This window comes from Fukomys damarensis, unplaced genomic scaffold (assembly GCF_012274545.1).
Source record: "Fukomys damarensis isolate Sample0158 unplaced genomic scaffold, DMR_v1.0_HiC HiC_scaffold_12, whole genome shotgun sequence".
Classification (NCBI taxonomy): domain Eukaryota; kingdom Metazoa; phylum Chordata; class Mammalia; order Rodentia; family Bathyergidae; genus Fukomys; species Fukomys damarensis.
In genome coordinates, this window is record NW_022900924.1 from 50,282,631 (window position 1) to 50,303,481 (window position 20,851).

At 44.3% G+C, this 20,851-nt stretch overlaps 1 long non-coding RNA gene across 9 annotated transcripts in view; it reads right to left on the bottom strand.

Annotated features, from left to right (window-relative positions):
* Positions 1-5,444: 5,444 nt before the first annotated feature.
* LOC104862287 overlaps positions 5,445-20,851 on the bottom strand; it is a 16,852-nt gene continuing 1,445 nt past the window's right edge. For 5 of the 9 annotated variants that reach the window (XR_780252.1, XR_780251.1, XR_780249.1 and 2 more), the window contains exons 2-4: positions 17,457-17,680; positions 17,137-17,308; positions 5,445-7,073 (exon numbers count right to left, since the gene is read on the bottom strand). This is a non-coding gene — a long non-coding RNA (uncharacterized LOC104862287). The other 4 variants (XR_004516831.1, XR_780253.1, XR_004516832.1 and 1 more) reach the window with 4 other exon arrangements.

A 20,851-nucleotide genomic window follows, 5' to 3' on the forward strand; every position in this document is an offset into this window, starting at 1 on the left:
TAACAGTTGGACATCCTGAAGTGGAGATTCTAAGCCTGAACACCAGAAAGTTGTCCTGGTTCCCACCAGAGGGGAGGTCGTGCCTAACAACACCCAAGAGGAAGCTGATATTATCCAAAATACCCAGTACACCCATGTGTTGGTCAGGGCCTGGGGCCCTCCCAGGAGGTTTCTCAGCAGAGGGGCTGAGGCATTTGTCTGCAGCACTCTTGGGCACTCACAGTTGGCTTTGAACCTTTGTTATCTGTGGTCTCTGCACCACCTCTCTCCAAGAAGCAAGGACCAAGCAAGAAAGACCGAGCACAACTCTGAGGTTCCCTGGTGATCTTGAGTAATGCTCTTATCTGTTGGAGTCTATTTCCTCACAGGCTAAAAAGATAATGAGCTTCACCATTCTCACCTCAAGGGTCACACTGGGAACCAAAAACCATGTAGAATATCAATGTTGATGTTTGAGAAGATAGGGACATTGGCTTTAGAGTCAGAAGGACTAGAGTTTGTGTCCAAGCTGCATTATTAACTGTCTGGTCAGTGTGTTTCTCTGAACCTCACCATCTTCACCTGGTAAATGTGCTTACAAAAGACTCATATTGCTGGAGTAAGGAGAGACAATGCCTATGAATCAGAAAGCACAACATGCATGTAGTGTTGTGCTATTATCCTGAAGTTTATGGAGTGCTTTCCAGAAGGTACATGTTTTATTGTTTCAGCTTGGGGTCTTCATCAGAACCTAGTCCAGAACCTTTCTCTTTAGAGATTCTCACCTCACAGGGCATCTGTTGTCTGGGATTCAGTACTCTGCATCTCTTGACCCTGTTTGCCTTGGAGAGCATACCCTGGGGGCATGGGTGATGCAGGACTGGGAAGTCTCTGTAGAAAGGATCCTCTCTTGTCTGGAGATGGTCTCCTGCTGTGGGTGGTCTGGACACTAAACAAGATTTAAGTATGAATCAGACTCCAGTAGTGATGAAGCAAATCCTTCCAGGGTGGGAGCCTTACAGGTACCTGGGGGCATTTTGGTTGGGATTGCCTGTTTTTATACAAGGGTACTCAGCTGAGTATTTAAGGGGCACACACATGTGAGTGTGTGCATGTGTGCGTGTGTATGAAGAGCAGATCTCCTTCGGGGAAAGCAGACGGTGCTGGGCTGGGACAAGGCTTGGCTTCCTGTTGGCTTGCTCTGCCTCTGTGGGGCTAAGTTCCACAATTAAAGAATCCTGGGCTCTTTCTTCCTCTTTCCAGTTTGGCCTGTAAGCTTTCTGAAGGCAGCATCACATTTTGGTGACAACTGTGTCTCTGTGTGCTTGGCCCATACTAAGAAGCTACTTTAAATTATGTATTGTTAAAAAAACAACAGTATGTACTAGTTGACATATTAATGTAATAGGATCACAATCTTCTAAAGTGTGGATAATGTATTTCCATAGGCAATAGACGAAATATATTAACTCTGTATGAATGCCATTATTTTTGCATGATGCAGTTATGAGGCATTTTGATTTACTTCTTCTGTACTTCTATAACTTTCTATATGTAACATATATTAGTTGTATAATTTCAAAGTTAAACATGCATACATATTGAACTATACTGTCAACATTTTCTTCAGTTTTTTATTTCTTTTTCAACTATTGTAGCAAACCACAACAATACAGAGTTGGGGGATTTGAGAAAAATAAAATGTCAGTTCCTATAAAAATTACAATGTTTGCAAGAATTATCTGGAAGCAATAAGGGGCAGTGTTTTTGTTGCCAGTGTCATACAAAGCACATCAATGTCAGACATTAACATGCAGTAGAAATTATAAGTGTTCTCTAACCTGTTCATTTCAATCAAATTTAAAAGAACAAAACTACTTGAATGAGACCTGGCTCATTGAACCGCAGGATATCGACACCCAGCAAGAAGAATCTTCCAGTCCCAGCCCATCACACTCTGGACTTCTCCACTCCTGGCCTCAATTCCATCCAATCAATGAGAGAGCTGAAGGAGGACCTCAGCAGTCACCCTCTGCAGTGGAGCTATTGTATTCTGAGAAACCATTCCTGAACAAGAAGGTCTGTAAGAGAAAGGAACATCAACCTCTTCAGATACCTACTCTTTCCTCTGCTTTGCATTTGAAATGAGAAAAGCCTCTGCTCCTAAGGCTCCTGTCTGGGAGACTTCAGGATGCTCAGGGGCTATTTGGGAAATCTAGCTCTCAGAAGGTGTAGAGAGAATGTAAGGAGTTTATGAGTTTGGGCTGACATCCCAGGAAGGATAGAAAATAAGGCAGACCAGGCAACAGCATTTTATTGCCAGCAGAGCCTCTAGACTTGCTTTGTCTCCTTTCTGTTCCCTAGAAGAGCAATATAGACATTTGATCTTGCTGTTGTAGTGATTTTATTCCTCAACGCTTTCTTCTTCTACGTGTTTCATTATTTTTTATTTTGTATTGGTATGTGTCTGTGATGTATAATAAATGCACTCAATGTGGGGAAATGGTGTATATATTATATAATATATATGTATGTATGTATATAGGTGTATATGTATGTATGTATGTATGTATGTATGTATATCACATTTTGTTTCTCTTTAGTTCTGCTTCTCCTTCCGTCTCCTCCCATTCCCAGTTCCCCCTTCCCATCACCACAAAGTCTCTCTCTCTGTTTCCTATCATCTATCTATTGTTGTGCTCTTTAAATTACTCATGTTTTGGATTTCTCATATAAAAGAAATCATACAAGGCCAGGGCTGTAGCCCATTGGTTCCACCGCCTGCCTCGCAAGCACAAGGACTCAAGTTCGATCCCTGGTACCAAACAAAAAAAGAAAAGAAAAGAAAAAAGGAGACCATGCAATATTTAATCTTCTGGCCTAATTTATTTCACTTAGGATTATAGTCTCCAGATGCAGCCATTTTCCTACAAATGGCTCAAATATATCTTTATAGCTGAGTCAAACTCCCTTATATATATAATTTTTTCTATATTTTGTGTCTTTTATTTCTTTATTCCGTGTGTGTGTGCGCACATGCATGGTTATGTTTGCTGCATTACAAATAAAGGCCTTAAATTTCTTGTTGCCCTTATGCATAAGGAACAGAGCAAGTCCAGTTGCATTTTGAGTAACAAGTAAACTCCATAGCCCTAGATACCATCTCTGATTTGAAATCCCAATTTTAATTTTCTAGTTTGATACTTAGAAGTTGACAACCACATTAAAAATTAAATGAGTCATAGTCCATGTTTACTACATACAACACTGTAATTTTAAAGTCATACTTCATTGTTCTCATAAAAAAGGGAAGTGTTAAACACTAATTGCCTGCCTGGCACCTGTGTGGGAACTCTTCCCTCCAGCCAGGTTCAGCCCTCCATGAAGAGAGCCCCACAGAATATATACACAGGGAGAGAGAGAGAGAGAGAGAGCTCCACCCAGGGTGGGGCGTCTGCCTGGATTGGGGAGAAAAGCAGGCTCGTCCAGGGGTGGGTTGCATTGTGAGTGTTTACTGCTCCCGGGCAGCGTGCTGATAGCTTTCGGGTGATACATACTTGGCAGGTCTCTTGCCCACTACAAGATCTTGATTACGGATCATCTTACAATATCAACTTCCAGTGTGGGAAGAATTGCACTCAAAGTACAGCAGGATCTTCAGCCCTTAAGCTTCCATGTTCATCAGCCCTTCTTTATGCTCACAAAATGTCACTTTCTCCTCAAGTAGAGCAGTCATTCATTCCTTCATACGTGAGACTTGTTCCGTAAACAGCACCCACAGGAGAGGAACAGGGCTGTCTCTGGGGCCAGGCTGCATGGTTCTGATACTTGGATTCTCCCTTCCTAAGAGTGAAAGCATGAGCAATACCTTTCACTTTCCTGTTCCTCTCGCTTTTGTCTCTAACATGGAAGTAATGACAACTCTTATCTCACTGGGTTGTTGCAAGGCTTGAATAGTGCTCAGAATTGTGCCAGGCACAGAGTAAGAACACAATACACAGCTGACTTCAGCTATGGGAGAGGCTGGTAGGTCGTGGAAGTACAGCATGGTGTGGAACATGCTTTCACAGAAGTACCAGGTAGGGAAGTGATGAATTCTGGGTGATTCACAGAGAATTCTCATCAGTGAGGAAAATGAGACAGATACAGATTATTGAGACACTCTGTACAATAGTAGGTGCTGGCTAGTCACTCTGTGTGAGGCAGTTGCTTTGAGTTTGGTTCTGGAGTTGAAGTCAGAAAGATGGAAAGTCAAGAAACAGAAAAGGGGGCAGAATAAAGGAAGCAACAGTGGCCCATGGAATTGGGTGCTGCAAGAGTACTAATTTGTCCTGGGAATAAGATGGATCTTCCAGACCCAGGGCAGGTGATATACAGACAGTGCAAAAGGTGCCAGTATTGACTGTAGCAAGGGTGTCTTATCTATAGGATATAGAACCAGCCCAGTGTAGCCACGGGACACTGCAATTTGAGGAAATGCAGATCTATCTATCTGTTAGGTTCTACTTCTTCACTTAACAAAAACTGACTTCTTTACCTTCTAGGCTAGCATCTTCTCCACTACCGAGGTAATGAGAGAACAGCCATGAAAGGCACATTGAGCCTGGAGCCAGGAGACCTGGATTTCAGTCCCAGCCTTGCCCCACACTCTCCTGATGACCTTAAATAAGGATCTGCTCTCTGAACCTTCTCTACAAGAAGAAGGGACTGAATTGAGGTATCATCTCAAACTTTAACATTTTATCATTTTCTACCAAGTATGGAATGGCAAAATGGGCACTACAACTTTCATCCTTCAGAAAATTAAAACAGCAAACATATTGTGTTTTGCCGTATCGCTTGACTTTTATCCCTGTGAGCCTGGAATCAGGCACATGACAATGCAGCCGCCCATATGTTTTCTTGGGGTCTAGGCCTGGTCTGGGCTATGGGTTCAAGATTAGTTCAGGGATAAATCCTGTTTGTCTTCATAGCACTGGCCTTGAAGGGTGCTGAAAGTGCCCAAGGCTGCCAAGAAATGGACAGGTGAACTTGTGGGGTTTAATTCCCAAGTTGGTCCATAGGCTTAGAGGAGACCCTGAATCAGAAACTGGTTCTTCAAACGCAGTCTTGTATTGGTTTATATTTCTAAGAGAATCACAGGATTGACTAATGTGGAAGGGGCCAAGACAAAATCCTGGTGCATGCATAAAGTAGCATGGTCCCTGTATTTCCGATCAGGATGATTTTGGATGAATTATCTGTTTCCTCCTAAATTCTTAAGGAAAGTCACACTAATGTTTTATATTCTTTGATCTGTTTTCAGAGATGTTCAGATGTTGCAGTCCAAGAAAGCTATGGTGTTGTTCTTTGTGGAAATCAAAAGAGTGTATGGATATTTTATTTCTTTCACATGCAGAAAAATCAATTATTCTAAATAACAATATGGCTGTTATTTCATGTTTGTAACTTAGAATTGTGGGAAATCTGAGTTAGGAAAACTAATTTCAAACCTAAACTTTATTACTTAGCAATTTTATATATACTAAGGAAATCATTTTATCTCTGGGCTTCAGTTTTGCCTTCTGTAAAAGGGACATTAGAAAACATTGTTTACTGATCTTATATGGAATTGTATCAATTCCATGGTATGACATAGATGTTTGATACATATTATTTCTTTTTCCTATACCTCAAAAAACGAATGAGTGATAGAGATATCAGGTGTCTGAGTCTTCTATTTGTCTGCTATTAGTTTATCTGTTGTTTTATGTGTTTTTCCTTGGGAGCAGACAAGTGATTATAGATACCAAGAGGTTGAGAAAGTGATATGGGGAAAAGTGAAATCAAATTTATTATCATTAATAGTTTGTATATAAATAGCTAGTGACAAATTGTGTCTTTGTGTTTTGGAAGCAAAACTCATTTATTCTGTGCAGTTTGAAAAGCTTGGAGGTATATTACTATAGTAATTGATTTCTGGCTTCACACAATCATATTTTAGTCATGAAATAGCCCTGAATCTTGGATTCTATATCCTGAGACCATGACAGCTGAAATGTTCTTAGAACATCGTCAAGTAAATCCCTTCTATGGGTGGGGAAACTGACACTCAGAATGGAGGCAGCTTTTGCCCAAAATCCTCCACATGATTAGAGATGGGGTTAGAACTGGGATTCCTGTATTCCGTGTCATCCGGAGCAGCCTGCTGTCTTTGTGCCTTTGCTAATTCATCATGGAAATCTTGGAAAATTCCCCTGATGTCGGTGTACCAGTCTTTCCATGAAACAAAAGATGGTGAGGACCAGCCATGATCCATCCCTCATGTAGATGCCTGTGGATTCTTTAAACCAAGGTTACAATAAGCATTCAGCCTCCCAGAGTTGGGCACAATCCACGTATTATTCATGAAAATCACCTACATATTACAAAGTGAGATGCTTTGTAGAAAGCTCCTTGCACATGTTTGGCCAAATGGAAGATTTGTAGAGTTAGTAGTCTGTGAATGTGGATTAAGGGCTTAACCCCTCTCAGCCCCACACTACTCATCTGTAAACTGAGGAATATGGCCCAGAACATCAGTAAGCTTCCTTTTACCTTAATAACAATTCCAGTGTTCTCTCAATTACAGCTTAGAACTCAGTCGTGAGCTAACTGCATTTCCCAGGGGCAGAGACCCGTAGCACCTGAGAGTCACAGACAAAGAAATTTACAAGGCTAGTAACACTGAGATTGAAAGTAGGAAAGAAACAGATTTCTGTTTAGGCATTATCTCATCTAGAATCATACCTTGTAAAAATACACTAAGATCTCTTAACCTTGTGTAAGTTTTCCAGTCAGTGTTTTGGAAGTATTGCATGTTTCTTGTGTCTTTCTCCCCCCTCAGGATAAGCTTCTTTCCCTGACAAGTCAGTGATGAAAAGCCAGATCAAGTGACTCCACGCCAAGAAGGATGGCCATTTCGTCTTTTTCTTGTGTCCCTTTTCCCAGGTCTGATAGACAGGTCAGGAGAGCAATGACAATGAGCCCTGGCCGGGAAATTGCAGAGGCCTGTTGCTGGTTGGTTGTGTAAGCCTCGGCCTTGCTTCTTCCAGTCTGAGCCTTGGCTTCCTCCTCTGCAATAGAGAAGAGAGGTTGGTTTAGGACTCCAGGTATTCACTGAAGGGCTAACATTCCACCCTCGCCTCTCCTGCGCTTGCTGAGTGTGGTCTCCAAAGCAAACACCCTTGACCAAGCTTCATCTCAGAGCCCAGAGGTCCCCATGTCTCTTCCATCCAGGGCTCTAGCCCAGGAATTGCGCTTAATCCTTTTGCAACTGAACTCTGTCCTGCTGGAGTATTTGTGTTCTAATAATTTTTTTTTTAAACTTACAATAAATAAAGTCAGGACCAACCCTCAAGGCTGCAATTAAAGATGTATAAGTGGTAAGGGCTAGAGGTAGAAAGGGAGCTGGAAGAGGCAGACTGGCTTTTCTCTGGAAATTCTGCAAGAGCCAGGGCAGCCACAACCCCGTATCCTGAAAGTGCTGAGTTGGCAATTCCTTATAGTCCTCCCCTCTCCACCTTCGGTTTAACGTGACGTGTTCCCTCAAGGAACCCTTCATGTGTGAAGACAGGCACAAGCTGACACATTCAATGGGATTTCTTTTAAAAAATAAGCCTTATGAGTTCAGTCTCATTTTAGAATGCTTGTGAATTAAATCTACCAACGAAGAGTTAAAGTTTCTCCGGCTTGAGCCGCACCGTGGGTAAATCCCAGCTGAACATGTAGAGATGGGTAAAGTTCTTCAGATTCAAAGGCTTATTCTGGAAAAGATTCCCAAAAGCTCACATGCTTTTGCTATAGGTTATGCGATGTATTCAAGCTGGAGGACGGGAGGGTGCAGAAGCCTGGGTGGAGACGACCAAACGTGAAATGTGCTCTTTTTCAGTATCTCTTTGGAGCCTTTGCTCCAAAGCTTTGAGTGTGTTTCAGAGGGAAATCTGTTCCTCGGGCTCGAGATCCTTTGCGCCAGACTGCATGGTGCGGTGGTCGGTCGGTGAGAGGTGGTCCTGATGGCCAGGGCCTGGGAAGAACCGGGAAAATCAGTGGATGGGAACGTGCCAAAGGATAGAGAAGATCAATCGTTTCCCCTAAGTGTTATCAGAGATGGAGGCCGAAAACCGGGGGAAAGGTAGGAAATGCAACAGGAAACCACCAAGTGTGGTCCCAAGAAGAGATCAGAGAACAGCTTTGAATTAGAAAACTGCCCTGGGAGTCACTACAGAAGCCACTGCCTCAGGTCCCTTGCCTTTGGACATTTTGATCATGCAGTGATCGCTCATGGTCACCTCACGTGAGGTGATGTCTAGAGGAAAATTCATGGTCCCGCACTCGACACAAACTAGGCGTTGGATCGACTGTCATCATTTTCTAAAAATGTTTGATTTAAGTAAATGTTTTCTGCAAACCCTTGTTCCTTTGTATGTTCCCCAAATTGTCTTATCCTGTCTCCCGCTCGCCAATCCTGTCACTGAGAACGGTCGGGGTGCACTGTCTCGGGAAAACAATATAAACTGGCTTGCATATATTTTTTCACACCAAAAAGTTTCAAAGAGCTGGAAGAAGCCAGAGCCAAAGTAAATTCCCTCAGTATCTCACACACACACACACACACACACACACACACACACACACACACACAAACACATGCACACACCTGAACTTTTAAACCCTGGAAATCAGACAAGGGAAGAAAACAGAAAAGAGGAGAAAGTAGCAGCCCAGCCTTCCGTGGCTCCACATTCATGTACATCGAGTTCACTTCACAAACACAAGGTGCACTGTCAGAAGTGCCTTGGGCAAAGTTTGTACTTTGCTTGAATTCTAACTTTTGTTTACCAAGGTAATAAACCGGTCCTCTGCTGCTCCAGGTGTAAAGCTATTATGAAAAGGAATATTTGTATTTCACCCCACCTAAGATGCGCGGTATGTGGAACAGCCTGCACGATGAAGCAGCTGGGATTTATTTACAGAGTGAGGCACCCGGGCCTGAACAGAGGATCGTCTCCAGGCTGGGAAAGGCTGAGCCTGGCACAGTGCTGGCCATCTCCCCCACTCCTTCTCTTCGTCCATCAGCCCCATCCATCAGACACTGGCTTTTGCCCCTCTGTGTTCTGGCAAATACTGCAGGCTGCTGGCCGCCCTCCAGGGGCCTCTGCGGTCCCTGTTTAGACAAGTTATGTCCCCCTTGGCTTTTTGTCCTAAGCTTTCCAAACAACCTCTTACCAACATACTTTGTTCAGCAAGATTAGTGTGGCTAAATACAGCAGCTTCAGACTCCTGTGGTGCAATCCTGTGCCTGGAAATCTCCATGAGCTCTCCTTGCCCCCTCCTTCACATAGGCTGGTCACACCCTGATGGGTTATCTGAGGCCTGGGGTGAGTGGGAGGAAACTTTCACCCACATCTCTGCCTGAGCTAAATGACCTGGAACCCACTCTACATCGGCTGCTGAAATCTTGGCTCAGGAAGGAAGAATGTATGGAAAAGGGCAGGCATGGTGTGACAGGGCCACCAGCCTGGGCAAGTGGCAGCCGCATAGAGGGGGTGCTGAGCTGTGTCAATGCCAAGCGATCTGACAGACCACCCAGAAACACATACGACGCGCGTTGCGGCTAAACCAGTTGCTGCCCCGGCTGCAGTCAGGGGCCTTCCATTGATCTTCTGGAAAGTAATTCCAATTCCTTCAAAACTTTGGGCCGTCAAATTTCCTGAGCCCTTACCAGGAGCAGAAGTTTCAGCTGGGGGGTACCTCGTTATAGAGCACCACGGATTAATTCTAGCCTTCAAGAAATAAGCTCTTGAGCCAGACACTTAACCCCTGTGAGCTCAGACTCATAATCTGCAAAATGGGAAGCACAATAGTAATTATCTTCCAGCACTGTGGCAAGGAAGGATGAAGTGAAGATCCCCTTGTAAACTCTGAAGGCCTGCACAAACACTGGTAGGCACAACAGTATAGGACACCTCATCAAGAAAACTTAAATGCATACTTTGTTGGTCATTGTTTGCGTTATACTGCTAAAAGCTTGGCACACATTCATTGAGCAGCCACTGTGGTTCAGATACAATGGAAATCACCAAGTGTATAGAGATTGCTATAACACTTTCCTGTCTGCAGGGCACTTAGTAGGCACCGAGGCATCACTGAACACTTCATTACAGAGTTTTCATAGTCATTCAATCAATCACTGCTCATTGAGCTCCAACTATGGATGAGGTATGACTCTTGGCACTGGGAATTATTTAAGATAGGAAAGGGTGATGTTACAAGTCAACACAGGCCTTACTTCTTATTCACACAACAGTCCAGGATGGCCTTGTGGGTTTCTGGGGTGATACTCCCATACTTATTCAATAGACTGGATTTTCTTCATCTTACACCTCCATCCTTCCCTAGAGCCTTGTCATTTTCTGCCAGAAGGAGAGATGCCTGCAGGAGTTTGCGCAGGAGGTTTTTCACAGACAGGCCTGGAAGTTGTACCCTGGATTTCCACTCATGTTCTAATAGCTACAGCTCAGTCATATCAAACTGGAAAAAAATCTAAAATCAGCCAGCTCAGTTCGCAGGAAGAAACGGATATTTGTAAATATCTAGCTGATGCCAATAACAAGGACATTGCAACTAACGAGAGAGTATTCTTAGCCTCCAGGAGCACATTGACGGGGACAGGTTGTACTACACAAGTGAACACATCCCCAAGGTTGTCTCAGATAGTAGGACAATGACAAAGTGTAGAGAGTGATAATGATGTTAGGTGAAGAAGGCCTGTTTTACACGGAGAAAGGGATCATCTCACCAAATGCCAGCCAGGCTGCACTCAACATGAGGAATTGTTACCCGTTAAGGTAGAGATAAGAGGACAGGAGTTCAAAAGAGGCTGCCACGAGTGCAGGATCCCAAGAGAGAGAGCTCACTTGCAAAGGCCAGGGAAGCAGTGCTGTAAATGAGGAGAGAGCAAAGGACGCGTGCAAGAAAGTTATAGAGGATCTCAAAAGCCACGCGTGGTAAAGAATTTAGATTTTAAACGATAAATCATGCTTCAAGATCATGATGATAGACATAGTAATAAAAGGGGTGTAGGGCCGGGGATGGAGCTCAGCAGTTCGGTGGCCTGCCTTGCAAGCGCAAGGACCCGAGTTCCATCCCTGGTACAAAAACAAAGAGGGAGTGTGTCCCTTCATCTTCAGATCCTTTAACCTGTGTATTGCCCTTTCCCAGCTTCACTAGGCACTGCCCAGGGCTTGTCCCTGCAGATCCTGGCTCCCCCATCAGCTGCCTTCAGCTGTGCAGCCAGAGGAAAGCACTGGCAGGATGCTGGAGGACAGGAGGACACAAGCCAAGATAAATTTCGCTCTCTTTCGGCCTCAATGGGCTCCTCCAACTAAGCTCATTCCTCTCCATGGCTCCAGCATCTGCTCACCTAGCCTGCTGTATCTAGCTTCTACCATGGGTAGCTCTGGCTTCTGCCCAGCCTAGCCGAGGAGCACCAAAGCAGCAATCTCAGCTCTTGTCAATGTCTGGCTTCTCACTCTTCTCCATTACCTGTGTGGCTGATGATCAGCATTAAGGCCCCCACTCCTGCTTTTGAAGTAGCTTCAGCTTCCTTCCTTGGATCCTGGTGGCTCATAAAAAGTACAAAGCACGTGTTGTAGGAATACCCAGGCCCTGCACATACCAGGTACACGGTAACTGTATTGGTTTCCTATTGCTACTGTAACCATACAAATGTACTATCTTATTGTTTTGGAGGTCAGAAGTCTGAAGTTGGTCTCACAGAGCTAAAACCCAGGAAGCTTTAGGGGGAAATCTGTTTTCTTTTTCAGAACCGGGGATTGAAACCAGGGCCTTGTGCATGCTAGACAGATGCTCCACCACTTATCTACACCCCCAGCCCGTTTTCCTCTCTCTTGCAGACTAAAGGATGCCTGCTACCTTGGCTCTTGGACCCCTTCCCTCATCTTCAAAGCCAATGACAGCAGATGAACTCTTGCCTAAGATGCCACTACTCTGGCTCTGCCCTGCTTTTCCCTATTTATGGACTTTTGGGACTATACTGGGACCACGCAGATGATCCACTGATTTCTCTGCACCAAAATCAGCTGCACTTTCCCCTGCAACTTTATTTTCCCCCTGCTACGTAAGATGACATGTTTGCAGGTTCTGTGGATTAGCACAGGGACATCTTTGGAGAACCATAATGCTGCCTAGCGAATAGGGCTGAGTAAATAAACCAGAATGGTGGGAAGGAGGTTACAAAGGTTTGCTAAAGGAGCCAGGAGCACGGTGCCTTCCACAGCAAGAAACAACCACTCTGTGCTGAAATGAACACAGGGGCAGTGGCACTAAGGAGAGGGTGCTGGGGTGTGATATCTCTTAGCCTAGAGCTTGGCTTGCTCTTGCAAAGCCTTCGGCGCACACTCCCATCTGCCAGGCCTGCGATGTGATGCTGGGACAAGGCTCCAGCTCGTCTCTCACTTAGGGTGGCACGTAGGTTTCTTCTTTCCCTAGAGAAAGGTTCATTTAGGCGAGGGGAGTGGGTGACGGCAAACTGTTGTCTGCGGCATGTGAGACCCATCAGTCGGGTGCAGGGACAACTGGAGTTGTTGCAGGCTCTCTTTCCAAATGTAATCAAACGCCTCCTGTTGCCAGACAACGTGTTATTCTGAGGGGGACTGGTGGGGTTGTTGTGAATGGGAGGTGCCTTCTGTAAGTTTGTCAGATGGGGACTGGGAGGAGAGGAGAGCAGGGAGGGGAGCCTCATTTCATTGACAAATAAACTTCCAAACTGTAGTAGCTCCTGAAATTTCCTCTTGGAAGTGCTTGCTCTTGAGGGGGATCCTCAGTGGGATGGGAGTGATGAGCAGCGAGGTGGAGTTTGTGACAATATAAACTCACGGTCACCACGTACAGTATCCCAGGCCCCACCCTTCTGCCCCCCCCCCACCTTCTCAGGAAGGAGATCAGTTTGAAGATGACAGAGTTTGGGTAAGTGTAGAGTGGCTTTCTCTATTTTGAGCACGATTTTATGGAAATGACTCTCTTTACGTTGCCTCATTTGAACTGGAATTCCCCCACCACCCGCCTTCCCACGCACCCTTATGCAGACAAGGGGAGGAAGTCCTTGCCAGGTCAGCTCTTGGGAGAAGGGAGCCCTGCCTTTAGGGGCCTGGGCTGGAGTAAATGTCCAGTGACAAGACCCGCAGAGCTGCAGGCTTTGATCTCTATGTTCCGGGGCTTTCTGAACCAGCGCAGGGCACTGGAAACCCATGAGAAATCACTGGGGCGAGACCTATCAAGGGAGCGTGTCTCAGTGGGGTACCTCCACCTGCTGCTCTCCAGTTGGGAAGATTCTAGAAAGAGTTGCATTACATAATTTTTGCTTATGCGAGTGGCACGAAGGTAATATAATTGTGCTTTTATCAGCACAGATATGTTACATTTGGGATATGTTTCCTTCTTAAAAGCAATTTTTGGTTTCTGAGAACATTGAAGGATTTAGAGCTATTAACTCACCCTAAAAACGTACAGTGGCAGACAAAGGACTGCTCTGGAAGGATTTATGCAAGACTTTGGAGAGCACTGGATAGTAAGTCAAAGGCAGGCCAAAGACTTACTTCTATTTACCCCTTTACACCTGTTGAGTGTTGTACTTTTAAATATATGCTATATATTTTAAAAAGTAAATACATTTTAATACACAGAATCAGTATAATCTCAACCAGATAAAATTAGGCAGAGCAAGAAAACTACAATGAAAATTGGCTAATACTCAACTCCTTGTAACAAGATTGTTTCTCTTATCCATAACATTTGGATATTTTCCACACTATCTTAAATAAAGAATGAAGAGAGCTTTTTCAGTGATTCCCAAATTTATAATTGGGAATGACAAGGGGAAGACAGTGTTCCTATGAGCCATTGCTACAGGCTCAAGCTGACGAGGTGATCTCCAGCCATGTGTCTTCTCCAACCCTGGTTTCTTCTCAGTTTGCCAATGAGTAGGCTGCATTTCTAGGTCTGATTAGTGGATCTCTTGTCTTTCCCTCAGTCATAGTGAAACGTCGTAAGCTCCTCACCCTTCGTGATGGCTGAGTTTCAGTTCAGATAACCTTCTTGTTATCAACATCATGTCTGCTGTCATCCATGACTGTCACCCCCATCAGCAATCTCTCCTCAATCCAACATCATATGTGGTTCTCAAGCTTTTGTAACTTTTAGCTCCTCTGTGAGGTAGGTGTCATGGGTGATACAGAGGTAAAGTCAAACAGTTCCTCCCCTTTAGGGCCAGGGTCAGAATAGAGTTCTCTTTCCTTGTATCCAAGAGTGGCAAGAGCTTTCAAAGGTACCATGACATAGACCTTCAGAGAGAAGAAACTGGAAGGAAGCTTTCCTACCTTTTCAGTCACCTGACTTCTCTAATCTTTTATCACACTCGTCTGTTTATTCTGTCTTTATCTTGTGCTCTGTCTTTTCTTATCCGCTATGGCTTAAGTGGGTGCCACAGTGTAATAGATGTGTACAAGGAGGGAATGGGGGGGGAGGAAATAAGGAAGAAAGAAAGGAATTTTAGGAAGGAAAAAGGAAGGATGGAGGGCATTTAGAGGAAGCTGAGGTTAATTCCACTCTGGAGGCAGAATTCACAGAAGAGGTAGCATTTGGACAGACTTTGAGGTACATATGGTATTTAGATCACAAAAGAGAAGGGGAAAATGACCTAAAAGGACAGATAGAGCAAAGGACATGGGCGAGCTGCATGGGGATGTAATTGACTGAACTTCTATGTCTGCAGTGTGAAGGTCACACCACTGGCCTCAGAGGTGGCTGTGAGCTTTAAGTGGTACAAAGAGCAGCACAGCTCACATTTACATCGTATCCACTGGCTACCCACAGCCCAGAGCTAGCAAGTAGAAAGGCCAGGGTTCTCTCAAGCCAAAGTGAGCACCCTGGACCACTATTCAAAATAGCATGGAACGATGAAGAAGGGGTCCAGAAACCAAAGCATCTATATGTCCAGGTTATGTGGTTCCTTTGAATCTGAACCTACTCCTCGGATGTTAGAAGTTTCAGATCAAGAATTATAGTTAAATTCTGAGCTAACTGAGCTTTGGGAACAGTCAGCAGGCTGCTGACCCAGTGCCTCGTCTTTTGACTCAGATGCTACTTAGGTGTGGGCATTCCCAGAATTCCCACAGAGTGATTCAAACCAGAGGACCCAATCTGATCTGAAGTGGGCTGGAGGAATCAGGAGACCCCCTACCCTCAGCCTCACTGGGACCAATCATGAGCTGTGATCAAGCCCATAATGCCCACTCTGAGAACAGGGCTAGCCCCATCAGCAGCCTCCCTTCAGTCTGAAGGTCTCAGGTACTAAAGACAGAAACCACTGAGACTCCTTCCATGTTTGTGGCTTTTTTTGGGAAACAATCTCACTATGTGTTCCAGGCAGGTCTCAGATTCACAACCTTTTTTCCTCAGCCTCCCAAGTGCTGGGATTATAGGCACGAGTTACAGTGCTTGTCCCGTTACCACTCTCAGCCAAAAAAGATTGAGTTATGAAAGTTCTTTTTCTTTGCGCTCAAGGAAAAAAGATCTTTAGAATGATAACACAATTTGTCCTGTGTTTCTTATCCTGCGGTGTCTTCACATCCATGACTTTTCCTCCCCCTAACAACCTTGCGGCAATGAGTGCGGGGAGGCAAAGGAGAATGGAAGAAAGAAAATTCATGGAAGAGAAATATTATGTCTTTTAGATCAGTAAGGCCTCTGAGGCTCAGAAAGGTTAAGCAGGATGATAAAGGTCACACAGCTGATCAACAATACTGCAGAGGCTCAGAGCTAGGATTCCCCATTGGGAGCGGCTTTGTCCTAAGGGAAGATTTGGCAATGTCTGGAGGCATATTAGAGTGTCACCACAGGGGAGAAGGAAGTGGGAGTCATTGGTATCTAGTGGGTAAATGTCAGAGGTGTTGCGAAATATCTGACAATGCACAGGGCAGCACCCCCATAACAAAAATATCAACAATGCCTAGATTGAAAAAACCTAGGTGGGATGAAATGTAAAAAAATAAAAATAAAACTCCCATTCCCAGATTCCCACGCACACGGGAAGTCCCAGGAGTAGCTCCCTTTTAAAAAACAGCCCTCCATACTCTGCAAGCACTTCTCTTCCTACCCTGATGAGGATCTGCCAAATATGTCAGAGCTAGAAAGAGAAATTTAGGCAGAGAGAAAGGCAGTGAAGGACAAGGGCCACCAAGCCACACCTGGTTGAGAAGGAGTAGGACCCATTTAACTGCCTCAAGCAAACACATTTCCTGCTTCCCAGGCTTATCTCTCTGCTCACCAGCTCCTCTTCAAGCCATTTTCTGACTCACTGAGATCTGAATATTCTCAGAGACATAGACTTGCTTACGGCTTATTCTAATACAGATGGGGGAGATGGGGAACAGACCACACCGCAAGAGAAGAACCTCAATTACTTGGCTTCAGACCCACCCCATGGCACAGCTGCCCTTCCAAGAGCCTTACCAAGAGAAGGTAAAACTCTCTACTGGAAATGAACAGGCACCATCAAAGCCCTTGCAGAAGGCACATTACTGAAAATAACAAAGTTCTTGGAACTGAAAGGTGGTTTTGGGGGTTTTTTTTTCCTTATTTGATTTTTTGAGGCTTGTTCTATTGGTTTAGTTTTTTGTTTTTTGTTTTGTTTTGTTTTTTTTTAACTCAGCCAGTCAGTGAAACTGAGTTGGTCAGTGAAACTTTCTAGGGACTAGAGGTTTCACTTTCAGGGTCTAAAAGTTTTGGTTTGGGCTTTTCAAGCCTTCATAAAAGCAAGCAATCAGGGTGTTCAGTACTCTAGGCCAAAAGTGAGTTTCAAGTTACACACACACACACACACACACACACACACACACTCACTCACTCACACAATGCTGGTATTTATTGAGTAGGCGAATTCCTACAAGATATTTATCCAACATGTGTTCTGAGGCTGTAGGCAATAGATACAGCCCCAAGCAAGAGGAAGACATTTCCTTCCCTCAATTACTTATAGTCTTGCTGGGTGAGTGAATCAGTTAATAGCTCCCATCCTCTCCTCAAAAACATCCTCTGTTCACTCTCAGTGGAACTTACCTCAAATTTTATTCTCTTATTAGAATAGCCTTGCCTTTTTTCCCTCTGTCGAATTCCTCTTTAGTTGTCAGGAACAAAAGCAGATGCTAACTCCTTTGAAACATCTTCTAGAAATTCCCACCAGGTTCAGGAAATGTTGCTTAAGTTTATCTTCAAACTCTTCTCCACATGGCTGCAAAATCATTTGAGAGAGGGTCTTGATAAGTTGCCTGGGTTGTGCTTAGAGTTGTGCTCCTCCTGCCTCAGAATCTTAGAGTGCTTACAGGTGTGCTCCACCACACTCAACCAGAGCTACCTGGTTCAAATCCAAGTTGTCTTACCTGTTGGTGCCGTGGGTAGTTCACGTTGCCTCTTTCTGAGCCTAGTTCCATGGTGTATTGTGAACATCAAGAATCCTAAACTGGCGGATGGTGATTTCTCAGTGCAGAATTATAGCTCAAGTGTCAGGCACTAAGCTCCCTGCTGCAGAGGATCCAAAAATTCAAACGATATGGGCACTTATCCCTGGAACCTCGTAATGTAGCAAATGGAAAGCTCACAAAACCTTTGCAAGAGAGACCACAATGCATTAGAACATTTGCAATGAGAAGTATTAGGGAGCAGATGAAACCAATTCTGAACGGCTGGATCTGGGTCTCTGCAAAGTTCTTCGAAAGGATAGAATTTGATCTGGACCTTGGGAAGAGGCAAGCCCTGTAGGCAGGGGAGGGGGCTTGTTTCCAGAAGAGGCACCTGCTGACTCTCCAAAGCAGTGAGTGTGACAGTGTTGGCGAGGCCACACTGTCGCACAGCTAAAGGGTGAAATTTCAGATGTGTAGTGAGAGTGAAAGGAAGAGGGTGGAACTGAACATGGGTTTATTAGTGAAGTTAATTGGAAAGATAGCATCAGACTCTTAAGGGCTTTAAGTGCCTAGCACAAAGGTTGGGATCTCTTCCCGAGGCCAGTAGGGAGCAACTCAAGGTTTCTGATGTGAAAGAATGGCTTGAATTTATCAGATCCCTGCCATCAAGTTGCTCAGCCCAGTCAAGAGGAGAAACAGGTGAAGAATGAAGTGTGAAGGGATGTGATGAGTAAGATGGCGGAAGCATGAAAGAGAAAACAATCGAAGAGGAAGGCTCAGGGGAGGAGCAGAAGAAACCGGACATCCTGAGGGTCCATCACTGCAGCCCCCTGCCACAATGCACTTATCTATGACTGTGTCTTTCTGCACCGTGAACTCCTCGAGGCCCAGGCACAGTGCCTGACACTCAGCAAACCTTCAGAAAAGGTTGCTAAAATTAAAAACCGCTATGCAGCTGTGGGCATAACATGTAAGGTGGATTTGAGAGGAGGAATGGAGGCTGGGGGGCCTCCTAGGGATTGGTTTGAGAACTAGTGAGATTGGAAGAGAAGAGCAGTGTGACGGGCATGGAAGGCCTAGGATGGAGCAGAGATGGACACAGGGCAAGAGCAGATGCTGGGGACTGCTTGAAGGTTGGGAGGATGAGGTAGACAAGGGCTCGGAATTCACAGAAGCATTGAGGCTGGATGCTTGGAAGCCTGTGAATGCTATCAGCATCATCCATGCAGATGATAAGGGCTCAAATCCCAGGGCCACTGTCCACGCTGGAATTCACTGCACATTTGAGAAGAGGATGGACAGATGGATGCGTCTTAATCACCAGTCAGGGATTTACTAGCTCAATTTTATTGAGGCCGGGGAGAGTTTACATATCACCAACTCTGTCACTCTTGTATAAGTGAAATAAGGTAAGACGGGGAAACTGGCTGCTTTTGATCACACAGCTAGGAGGTGATAAATTTAGGGCATGAAACTAAATCTCTGAACTCCTAGGGTACTGTTCTTTCCAGTATGTTAAATGGTTATTTTCTTCAATTCTTAAAAAGAATTTCAGAGGAAATGGCATGCATGAATATCATGTACCACTTATAATTTATTTTTTTAACTAAAAGCTACATTGGGAATTTCATTTCCGTTTTGCTGATTAAAATAGGAATTCTTAAAGTCATGCATATTGATTGAGGAGTCCTCAGCTTTGGGGCCAAATTCTTCCAGTGGCTGTTACCTTCTTTAATCCCATTTCCCCAGACATTTCTCTCTGACCGACTCAGATCCCTACTTGTAGCTGAAGACTGCAGGACCTGCTCCGGGGAACTGTTCTTGTTCTGGCCGAGGAACAAGCTCTGAGGACAATTCATCACTTTGCAAAGATGGAGTTGGGTTTAAAATCCAAAAGGAGATTTCTTTAAATCACACCCCAAAACCAATCCTTCCTCCGACTTCCTCCTGCTTCCACCAGGCTCTTGCTCTGTGCTCTTGAACTGGTTATCTTGGTGGAAGGGATGATTAAAAAAAACAAAACAAAACAAAAAAGCTTAAAGTCCAGGCCCTCCTTTAAAGAGTTTCTACCCTAATTGAGGAGAAGAGACTTAGGTGAAAAAAAAATCATGGTATAATTTAAGAGCAACATCTGTCTCTTTCCTGGGAAACTTTCAGGAAGTGAATTTTAGCTGAGGGAGGAACTTCCAGTCCCTTTTGGGTACTTGAGCATGACCAGAGCATCTTTTCCGATTCCCAGCAGTCCCTGATGCCAGAGATCACACTTTCTCATTTAGTTGTTTTTCAGGGTTACCACCATGGTGAGCAGTGAATCAACACAGTCAGTGTAAATTTGCCCTCAAGGAAGCAGACAGAGAGCACAGAGAGCAAAGGGAGCCTGGGGACACTTACCTGGAGCCTCCTTCCCTCTGTCCTCCCCAAGTCATCTTCCACACTCAACCAGCGGTTACCAGTAAAAGCTTGCCAAGAGTCTCTACGGTGGCAGTGCGCTTCAATAATAGCAGTCAGAAACATTTACTAAGCACTGATTTAATATTCTAACTGCATTATCTTATTGTACAGTGACAACTGTCCTGGACTTTTATTCCCAGCACTGCCTAGATGTGTGTTAGGAGATGGCTAATTGGCCTTTGCCATTTCCTCACCTGTTATGCCCAGAAGTAGCTCCAGTACTTGGGACTGAGTATGGAAGAATTTGTGCAATTGTAGGTTGGAGAATAACCCAGTACCATTTTTAAAAAGGAATAATGTGAGTGTCAGTAAGATTTAAAATGTGCGTTGGCTTTTAACAACTTAATCTCTAGACATCTATCCTACAGAGTCAGTAGTGAGCATACAGAAGGATTCACATGCAAAGATGTGTGTGACAGCGTCATTTGTAAAAGCAAACAAGTCAAATCACCTTAAACGTCTATCAACAGAGAAACAGTAGACACCATATACCATATCTAGTCTATGGAATGCCAAACTAAAAATGAGGTCTGGAAATGGAAATTATTGACAAAATTTAAAAATAAACAGCTTAATATATGTTTTAATTCACTATAAATAGATATGTGTATAATGTAATCTGTATTCAATATATTTGATTCACCTTAGGAAATGAACTTGATTGGTAACTGCTAACAGTCTGGAAGACAAAACCCACTTCTTTCTCTGGTTTTTAAACACAGCAGGATAAAGGTAATTTTTCATGTTTTAGAACTTTTCAGTCCTAACAGCTGCCTCTTAAGGAAGATAGATCTGGACAAAAAGGAGGCACATGTTCTCTGAGAACCTGTGGCCACTTAGGTAAGTCCATAGGCCAAGGCTGAGACAGTCTGAGAAGGATGGCTGAGGATTTGAGATAAAAGGAAATGAAGAAGGAGGAGGAG